This window comes from Taudactylus pleione, unplaced genomic scaffold (assembly GCF_031769625.1).
Source record: "Taudactylus pleione unplaced genomic scaffold, aTauple2 ptg000619l, whole genome shotgun sequence".
Lineage (NCBI taxonomy): Eukaryota > Metazoa > Chordata > Amphibia > Anura > Myobatrachidae > Taudactylus > Taudactylus pleione.
Genome location: NW_028285021.1, coordinates 836,802 through 847,690, shown reverse-complemented (window position 1 = coordinate 847,690; position 10,889 = coordinate 836,802).

The following is a 10,889-nucleotide window of genomic DNA, read 5'->3' as shown; positions in this document are numbered from 1 at the left end:
GTATGGAAGAATACCTGATCCCCTCCCCCTATTGGCTAAATGAATATTATAATTAGTTATTCATACTTCCCCCAGATAGGAAAGTAAGGGCTGACATGGGGCAAAGCTGCTGCTCCATTTTACTGATTAATTTCTCCTGACTCTAACGAGTTGAGATCCAGTCGTTCTATCACCTTTCCATCTATGGGGGAAAAGCCATTAGGACAACACTAATAGAAAAGGTCTCCTCCCCCAACTTTTCCTCCTTCCCCTCTTTATAAATAAAAAAAAAAAAAATGGTCCCATTGGCAGGGGCTCACTTATCAGCAGATTTGCACCTCAATTGTTACTCACATATTAGTTTTTTTAAGTATTGCTCTTAATGTGCAAATTTGCTTGGTTCTTTTTATAAAAGGAGAGATGTACTAAGCCCACAGCAGCCCAGCACACAGCAGTCTCCTATGCCTGTGGGGGTGAGCGATCACACTGATCGTGCCTCCCCTGGCTTTGAGCAGGTCTGAGGGGGGGCCAGAGCACCCCCTCCCCAGTGCGCAGCGCCGCTGCAAATCTTTTTTTATTTTCCGGGAAGGGGCGTGGCCACCCCTCCCGCGATTAGGTCACACCCCCTATTACCCGGGCCCGCCGCGGCTCTCAGCGGGCCTGACTAAGCCTGGAGAGATATAAAGTGCCAACCAATCAGCTCCTAACTGTCATATTACAGGCTGTGTTTGAAAATTGACAGTTAGGAATTGATTAGTTGGTACTTTATCTCTCTCTAAGGCTTAGTACATTTACCCCCTAAACTGTATGCAAATACCCTTAGTCCTTTTCTTTGTATCCCTTTTACACTATCAAAGCACAATATAAAAAAAACAATTATGAAAAAAGAAATAAGGCATGGTATTTGTATATTATGTTTGGGGAAAATACTGGAACTGGACATTTTTGTAAAAGCTTCTATGCTATTAAAGCGGTGTGATCGTCTATTTTTATAAAATCTGTTAAATAAATGTTCCTAAAGCTGGCCATCCACTATACAATTTTCTGTCAGATATCTGTCCAATCTGGATGGTTGGAGTGAAAACCTGGTAATGTATGGGAGCAAATGACAATCAATTCATATGGTTTTAAACACTCTGTTTTCCAGTGTATGGTCGATTCTCATTTGCTCCCATACATTACCAGGTTTTAATTTCAACCAGCCAGATTGGACAGATATCTGACAGATAATTGTATAGTGTATGCCCAGCATTAATGTTGAATAACTGTCGCAGACATTTAGGGCCTGATTTAGAGTTGTACGCTAATGCTGACACAGCTGTGTGACAATATGCGAATGCAAAAACACGCCCAGAATATGGCCGAACCATGCCTACGATATAGCAGTCACTCCCAGTTATCCTCCACAAAACATTTGCTTCCTGTCAATCACTTGAAGTCCTCACGGCAATCATTCGCAATTCAATCGCCACACATGCTCATTGCGGCTGTAACACATGCGCAAACCACGATAATCGCTGAACTGCGTTATAGGCAGGGGCTGGCTGGCAACTTTTAGCCTGGGTGGCAAACGCATGCAGGCGGCCCTGGCAGAGGGGTAGCGTGTAGCCAGGGTGCCGGAAGAACATGCGTGCTACGGCGCCCCCCTCCCCCCCCACACCCCATGCAGTGCCCCCAATAGTGGTAACCCTTATGCAGTGCCCCTTAAATAGTGGCACCAGTTGTAGTCTCCCCCCTATGCAGTACCCCAGTATTGCCCTTTTTATAGAGCCCCCAGCAGTGGTCCCTCGATGCAGTGCCCCCAGTGGTAGTCCCCTCCCCCCTATGCAGTGACCCTAGTAGTAGTCCCCTCCCCCCTATGCAGTGCCCCTAGTAGTTGTCCCCTCCCCTTGTAGTGCCCCTAGTAGTAGTCCCCCCCCTTGTAGTCCCCCAGTAGCAGTCCCCCCAGTTGTAGTCCTCCCCTTGAAGTGCCCCCAGTTATAATGCCCAGTAGTAGTCCGCCCTTGTAGTGCCCCCAGTAGTGATCTCACTCTTGTAGTGCCCCCAGTAGTAGTCCCTCCCTCTTGTAGTGCCCCCAGTCTGGTAGTGGTTCCCCCTTTGTAGTGCCACCAGTAGTTCCCCCCCCTTGTACTGCCCCCATTAGTAGTTCCCCCCCTTGTACTGCCCCCATTAGTAGTTCCGCCCCTTGTGGTGCCCCCAGTAGTGGTCTCCCCCTTGTAGTGCAAGCCTCCCCCCAGTAGACGCACGTGGTTAAAAAAAAAAAAAAAACTTACCTGAATCCCCGCTCCCGCCGTCGCCATCCGCTCCTCCGTCTGTCTTTCCCGGGCATTATGGGTGAGACGTCACATGATGTCATGATGCCTCTCCCATTGCCCACTGCGGGAGCCGGAAGATGGAGCGGCTGCTGCAGTAGGCGCAGCAGCAGCTAATGAGAGTCTGACAGACTCTCATTGGCTTCTGCTTACAACAAACACACAGCTGCCGGAGCCGGCGGCTGTGTGTGTGTCACTTGTGTAGCGCTGACCGAACTCCGTCCAGTCAGCGCTACACACGCGGTACAGTCTGTGTCACAGTGACACAGACGGCCCGCATGACACTGCGGCCCGGGGGGCACATGGCACCCTGCCCAGCCCGCCACTGGTTATAGGACTATTGTACAACTCTCAATCAAGCCCTTACTGTACTGCACAAATGGTACTGCAATCTATCAATTCTCTAGTAACAGCTCTAAGTGAAACAATTGGGGCGGCCATATTTGTAGTTTCGTGATAATTCTCTAGAAATCATGATGATCAAATGAGAAACGCCTGTTACTAATCTGCATTCACAAAATGCCTACATAGCCAACCACTGCACTATAGAATATGATTTTGCAAAGGATGGGGGGAAAAAAAAAAAAAAAAGTTGTTGAATATCTGGATCTGTCTAATTTGGACATAAGTGTATGGGCCCCTTTGGATAATGGAATCAAAATGTCTGGTTGATTGATATGGCTTACCACCAGGGCCAATTTAACAATGGGGCGGATAGAGCTACAGCTCCAGGCCTTCATATAAAAGTAGGCCCACCACCATGACAATGACCAGCTGCCTAGCTGGTCACACAGTCGGCCATAAATCATAAGTAAAATTTTATTTATAGTATCCTCACAAAATTATACAATTTTTCACTTTTTATGTATTTAGAGAGACACAGTGGAGTTGATTGTGTTTAGGGGGTGGCTATGGCCACACCCACACAGAACTGGTCACAGCTCCTCCCCTTCTCAGTATAGGGCCTTGCACATTTTCAGTCCCAGGCCCATGTGACCCTAAATCCGTCCCTGCTTACCAAACTTTCAGCAATGACAGTAAATGACCCTCAGCTACTATCTATGCAGTTGGTCTAGTCTCAGATTTTCATAATCTTGGCGGCAGTAACAACCTGCTGTAAGCTGACACCTGGAAATTTATTTTATTAAAATAATTTTTTGTTATTAAACTGGTAATTTACCTTTACAGATTGACATTATTATTAAAGGAACCGCTTTCAGAATTTCAATAGTAGTATATATAAAAATTTGGCAAACATTATAATATCTTAAAAATAAATATGACCACTTGTGCTGTAGTTTTGGTTAAAAAAAAAAAATAAGAGTTATGGTATGACATACCTTTGTTAACTTCTTTTTCTTCGAGGTCCATGGGGTCCACAGCCAATAGTAGGTAGCCAGTTAGTTACCAAGCTCAAGCAGGCAGAGACAAAACAAAGGGTAAGACAGAAAAAACCCATTTTCATGAGTCCAGACTCTCGAGAGAAAATGGTTTCCTGGAAACACCCCCCCCTGGGTGGGTGTCCTGTGGACCCCATGGACCTCGAAGAAAAAGAGTTAACAAAGGTATGTCATACCACAACTCTTATTTTCTTCTTCAGGCTCCATGGGGTCCAGAGCCAATACGTTGGGGATATCCCAAAGCTCTAACCCTACGGGTGGGGACGCTCCTGACTCTCGGAAGAGAGGAGAATCCTATGCCCAAAGGAGGCATCCTGATAGGCAAAAGTGTCAAAGGAATTTGACAAAAGGTATGGATGGAAGACCATGTGGCTGCCCTGCATAATTGCTCAGCAGAAGCACCCCGGCGGGACGCCCACAACGGACCTACCGCCCTAGTAGAATGTGCCGTTACTGAATCCGGCACCCGCATACCAGCCTGTGGATAAGCCAATGAAATTGCCATGCGAATCCACCTGGCCAGTGTCTGTTTATTGGCTGGCCAGCCACGCTTATGACAACCATAAAGCACAGAGTGAATCAGACTTCCTCCATTTGCTTGTGCGTGTAACATAAATTCTCAATGCATGGACCACATCCAGGGAAGCCTCTGCTGGCGAGAGACTATCGCCCTGAAATGCTGGAACTGCTATTTCTTCATTAATATGAAATTTAGACACCACTTTCGGAAGGTAACCCTCCTTAGTACTGCTCTATCTTGATGAAACACCAAGAACAGCTCCCGGAAGGAAAGTGCAGCTAAATCCGACACTCTACGTGCAGAAAATACCGTCTTTGCTGTTAGCCACTTGATGTCTATTGAATTTAAAGGCTCGAATGGAGGAGCCTGTAAAACCTTCAGAACTAGAGAGTCAAATCCCACGGAACAAACGGGGGAACGAAGGGAGGCTGAATCCTCAACACCCCTTGAAAAAAGGCCTTTATATCTGGTCTCAGAGCAATTTTATGTTGGAACCAGACTGAAAGAGCAGACACCTGTACCCTCAAAGAGGCCAGGCGGAGCCCTTTTACCAGACCGCTTTGAAGAAAATCAAGCACTCTGGAGATCAGAAATTTCTGTGGGTCATACCTTTTCAGTTCACACCACTGAAAGAAAAAATGCCAAATTCTATAGTATATACGGGGTGAGGATGGTTTCCGTGCCTTCAGCATCGTCCGTATAACAGACTCGGAAAACCCCTTCTTCCTCAAGACTGAGGCCTCAAGAGCCATGCCATCAAAGACAGCCGATGAAGATCCAGGTGCCAGCAGGGACCCTGTAGCAACAGATCCGGTCTCAATGGCAGAGGCCATGGAGTGTCTATGGAGAGAGACCATAGATCTGTGAACCAGTGCCGTCTCGGCCATGCCGAAGCTATTAATATCACGGTGCTGCCCTCTTGTTTGCTCTTCTTCCCAGAGTTGTCAGAAAGATCAAACGGGGGGAACAGATATACCAGCTTGTAAAGCCACTTTACTGTCAGTGCGTCTACAAACTCGGCTCTCGGGTCCAGGATCCGTACCTGGGAACCTTGTTGTCCCTTCTCGATGCCAGCAGATCTATTTCTAGTAGACCCCACCTGTCCACAAGGTTCCGAAAAACCTGTGGATGTAGGGCCCACTCTCCTGTATTTATCTCCTGCTGACTGAGAAAGTCGGCCTCCCAATTCAGGATCCCCGGAATGAACATGGCAGATATCATGGGAAGATGAGTCTCTGCCCAGACCAGGATTTTTGATACCTATGCCAAGGCAGCCCGACTCCTTGTGCCCCCTTGATAATTTAGGTAGGCAACCGTGGTGCGATTGTCTGACTGTATCTGCACCAGCCTGCCCTGTAAGATTTCCTGAGCCTGCACTAAAGCTTTGAATATAGCTCTTAGTTCCAGGATGTTTATCGGTAGCCGGCTTTCCGCCACTGACCACTTTCCTTGGAAAGTGTGTGACCCCCATCATCGCCTCCCAACCTTGAAGACTGGAATCGGTTTTGAGCAATGTCCAATCCGACACCCAAAAGGGGCGACCCTGCCTGAGATGCATTGTTTGCAACCACCAGGACAGGGACAACCGCACCTCTGGAGAGAGACGCAGCAACTGAGACCTGATCGTGCGGTGATCCTTGTCCCAGCGAGACAGAATTAATTGCTGCAGTGGTCTTGAGTGGAATTGAGCGTATGCCACCATCGACCCCAAGACCTGCATGGCCACTAGAATGGATATCTTCCTGTTGCGGAGCAATCTGCGTATCCGAGATTGTAAGGCAAGAATCTTCTCCTCCGGCAGATATATTTTCTGCACCACGGAGTCCAATCTTGCTCCCAACATATCTGTTGTACCGGACAGGGTGACGACTTTTGCCAGTTTCCGATCCAGCCGGGACTGTACAGACATGATACTGTCAGCCCCAAATTATCCTGTAACTGCTGAGGGGACTGCCCTAGCTACAGGAGATCGTCCAAGTAAGGCAAGATCCTGACGCCTTGGCGTCTGAGGCATGCTATCATCACCGCCATCACCTTGGTGAATACCCGAGGGGCTGTGGACAGGCCAAAAGGTAGGGCCTGGAACTGAAAATGATCCCCCCCTACCGCAAAACGAATAAATTTTTGATGAGCCTGTGTGATTGGTATGTGGAGGTAGGCATCCTGTATATCTAAGGATACCATATAGTCCCCCTGCTCCATTGCACACTATTGATCGCAATGTTTCCATCCTGAACCCGGGGGCTCAAACAAATTTGTTGAGCTCTCTCAGATTCAGAATGGGCTGGTACGACCCGTTCGGTTTTTGAACCAAGAACAGATTGGAGTAAAGCCCCTCTCGGAACTGATTCTCTGGCACCGGAATCACTACCTCCGATGCTAGTAACGCAAGAATTGCTTTCTGAAGGGCCAAAGCTCTTTCTGAACCCTCCTGTGGGTTTACACAAAAAAAATCTTTGAGGAGGAGTCCTCCAAAACGTCAAGGCATACCCTTGGGAGACAACTCCTCGAACCCAGGCATCCTCCGTCATGAGGCGCCAGGGCTCCGAGAAACGAAGTAGTCGGCCCCCCACCCTGGGATCCCCCAGAGGGAGGCCCGTCCCATCAGGCCACTGGTTTATCCTGGACCCTAGATCCTGGACATTTGTTCTGCCAGGGCTTCCTGGTTCCTGCCTTTTTTGGTGGAAATGTCGCCGAGGGCTGACCCTTGGCCTTGCCCGGCATTGAAACCCTCGAAAGGACGCCCTTCTAAGTTTAGAAGAGGTTGCTGATGGCAAACCTGCAGTCTTTGAGGCTGCCATGGGGCTACAATTTTATACAATTCTGGACCAAAGAGCACACCTCCTGTGAATGGTAGGGATTCTAGGGCCTTTTTGGATTCGGCATCTGCCTTCCAATCCTTTAACCAGAGAATCCTACGTGCCACCACGGATTCCGCTGAAACCCTGGAGGAAAGGATCCCTGCATCCAAGGCGGCATCTCCCAGAAAAGACGCGCCTTCTCTAATAAAGGAGATCATGTCCAGCTGCTCCTTAGAGGCATCTGGTAGAGACTCCGCTAGAGTTTTAGCCCACTCCTCAATAGCTCTTGCTACCCAGGTAGTAGCCATATAGCTGGACGGGTGGCCGTTCCCGCCAGCGAGAAGATTGATTTGAGGCAACTCTTCAGTCTCCTATCCGTGGCTTCCTTCAGCGAAGCCGCTGGGATTAGCAGAGTGGTACGTTTAATCAGCTGCGCCACATGTGCATCAACTAACTGTGGATTCTCCCACCTGGCAGAGTCCTCTGCTGGAAAAGGATATAGAAGCGCTTTTCTTTTAGAAGGATGGCTTTTCTAATCCGGACGGACCCAGGCTTCCTCCATAAGTTCTGATAAATGCTCAGAATTTGGGAATTCTGCCTTGACCACTTTCTGGCGCTTGAACAGGGGGGCCTTCCTAAGTGGAGGATCCCCTTCCTCGATATTTAATACTGATTTCACAGCCCTAATCAGAAAGGGGACATCGGCTACTGGGAAATGATCATCACCCTCCTCGGAGCTAGACTCCTGCGAAGAGTCCTGTGCCTGTTCCTCGGAGGAGGCGGCACTGGAGTAGTCACCCATGTGAGAAGGTAAATGGTGCCTAGATTTAGGCTGCTTTGATTTGACAGCCTGAGGAGGCTGAAACCCCCCCCGAGAATGATGCCATAACCTTACCAGCACCAGGGTCCATCCAAGGCGGCCACATCATGGGCATAGGATGCATCTGCTGAGGCAAACCCCAAACCGGTGGTACCGGGGCAGCCAGCCGCTCCGCCACCTGAGCCATAACCTGAGAAAATGATGCCCAAGGGGGCTCAGGGCCTGTAACAGGCAGAATTAATTGGTGTGGTGGCTGTCTAAAACAGTTCCCACAAAGCCCATTTTGTAGAAAGTCCTGTGGGGACAAACCTGCCTTGCAGGCTACACAGGATATCAGCAACAGGGCTCCCACCACCTGACCCTCAGACTCCTTAGACATAACACTATGCCACTGGTTCTGAGTGTATATGTGCTGCTTTCTACTCTCAACCCACACACCTGCAGTAAGAGAAGGGGAGAGACAGTGACAGTATACAGGAATTACAGTTCTTTTACAGAAGAAACAGTATCCACAGACAACAATCACGTCATGCATAAACACTTCCATAAGTCATATGCATATAAGCTCTCACTACCATAATCAGCGCTAGGCTTAGTAGGATAGAGCCCCGTAAAACCTGAACCAGCAGTAGGAAAGGCATACAGGCAGACTGCCCAGCGTCCTGCAGAAGCAGCGATCAGAGAGCAACTGACATACACGCTGGCTGCCTTATATGGAGGCTGGGAGGAGCAACCCACCCCGCTGCGCCAGAAGACTGGACTAGCGTGTGGATTGGGAGAGGGGCCGCCGGGGAAGCGGACCTCCCCTATGCTGCTTGGACCTGCCCGGTAAACTGACATGGCCGCCACCACAAGCCCTGGGTTGTCAGGAACATCACATCCTGGCGGTCTAGTGTAGGCGACAGGCTGTTCTTCCCCTGACTGCAGCTGGCCTCTGGCCAGTCTCACCGCCGGAAGCCGGACCACCACGTGGTCCCGGCATCAGCGGCCGCCGCGTCCACCCGCTTACCTGCCATCCCCTTGATCCGGATGCGGTCCAGGGCATGAGAGCCCCTGCCGAAGCCCTAGCCATGGACCTGCCAAGGTTAGCGGTCAGGCGCCGGAGGAGGTAGTTGCAGCACGTGGCCGGTGTGTCTGCAATCAGATGTGAGGCTGCTTCCAGGACAGCTCAGACCACCCGCTGAAATAGTGAGTAAACTTTTTTTTTTTTTTTTTTAAAGTTACTCGTCTGCAGGACTGCTCCTGCAGTCCCACTGCCTATGTGATATACACACCAAACAGGAAGAACTGGCTACCTGAGGCAGGGGGTGGGGTATATGAGGAGGGACCCGGTGCATCCTGGGAGCAGAGATCTCGTTTGTATTAACTGTTTGGTGACCGGGATTCATACCCCAACGTATTGGCTGTGGACCCCGAAGAAGAAAAAACATTACATTTTCTAATTTTAATTCCAGCAATGAAAACTTAAAAGTACCCATATTTAAACATATATATATTTTCTAGTAAATAAGTCTCAACAATGTTTTGAGTACTCGAACAACATTCTCAAACTTCCATAGACATGGCTGCCAACAGTAAAGCATCCTGAGACCATTCATGTGTGGGGTTCCTTCTCAGCCAAGGGATTGGGCTTACGCACAATTTTGCCTAAGAACACAGTCATGAATAAAGAATGGTACCAAAACATCCTCCAAGAGCAACTTCTCCCAACCATCCACGAACAGTTTGGTGATGAACAATGCCTTTTCCAGCATGATGGAGCACCTTGCCATAAGGCAAAAGTGATAACTAAGTGGCTCGGGGAACAAAACATCCAAATTTTGGGTCCATGGCCAGGAAACTCCCCAGACATTAATCCCATTGAGAACTTGTGGTCAGTCCTCAAGAGGTGGGTGGACAAACAAAAACCCACAAATTCTGACAAACTCCAAGCACTGATTAGGCAAGAATGGGCGGCCATCAGTCAGTATGTGGCCCAGAAGTTGATTGACAGCATGTCAGGGCGAATTGCAGAGTCTTGAAAAAGAAGGGTCAACACTGCAAATATTGACTCTTAACTTAATGTAACTGTCAATAAAAGCCTTTGACGCGTATGAAATGATTGTTATTTTACTTCAGTATACCATAGTAATATCTGACAAAAAAGGTCTAAAAACACTGAAGCAGCAAACTTTGTGAAAACCAATACTTGTGTCATTCTCAAAACTTTTGGCCATGGCTGTGGTTGGGAGTTTTATTACTTTTGTGGTAAGGTTACAATGTATCCAAGTGCCGATACATTTCTCTACTTGGCAAATATCTTCACTACTCAAATTCTAAAGCTGGGTACACAGTATACGATCCATTATATGATATATTGCTCTGTCGCAGATCAGAACGATATACAGTACCGTGTGTATGCCCGACCCGTTGTTCCTGGCTGTCATTCATCGCATCGTCCCATTTGCTGTCCTGCACGTCAGTGCGATAAGTGACGCAGTGCAGTTACCTGCAGCTTGATAATCGTGCCGTTGTATGCCAGATCATGCAATGTATGTAAGGCGCGCAAAATGTATAGTCACATTGCTCGGACACACCGTCATTTGGGTGTGTAAACCAGGAACCAGATTTAAAAAAAGTCTGTTATGTGCAATGGCAACCAATGAATTTCCATTACCTCTTCTCAGCTTTTTGCTGCAACTGTATCTGTATTATTCTGTTCCCTGACACGGCTTATTCTTACAGCCTGAATATGAAGGTATAAGTACTCTTGTATAAACTAAGTAATATCACAAGCCTTAGGCCAGGTACACATTAGAACGATATCTTAATAGTTTCCAGGCAAATTGGAAAGACAAATCATGTAGATCGTTCAGTGTGTACCGGCAATTGCGCACTCCCGCGGGTTGCTTTGGATATCTTCTGGTTGGCCATGATGCATGGTCAATCAGAAGATATTGTGTACAACGCCATGCTGCTAAATGCTAAGTGTTACATTGTGCCGTCGTACCACTGCATCGTGCAGTGTGTACCTACAGTGCGGTATGTGGGGCCGTGGGCCGGCCGGGAACACATCGT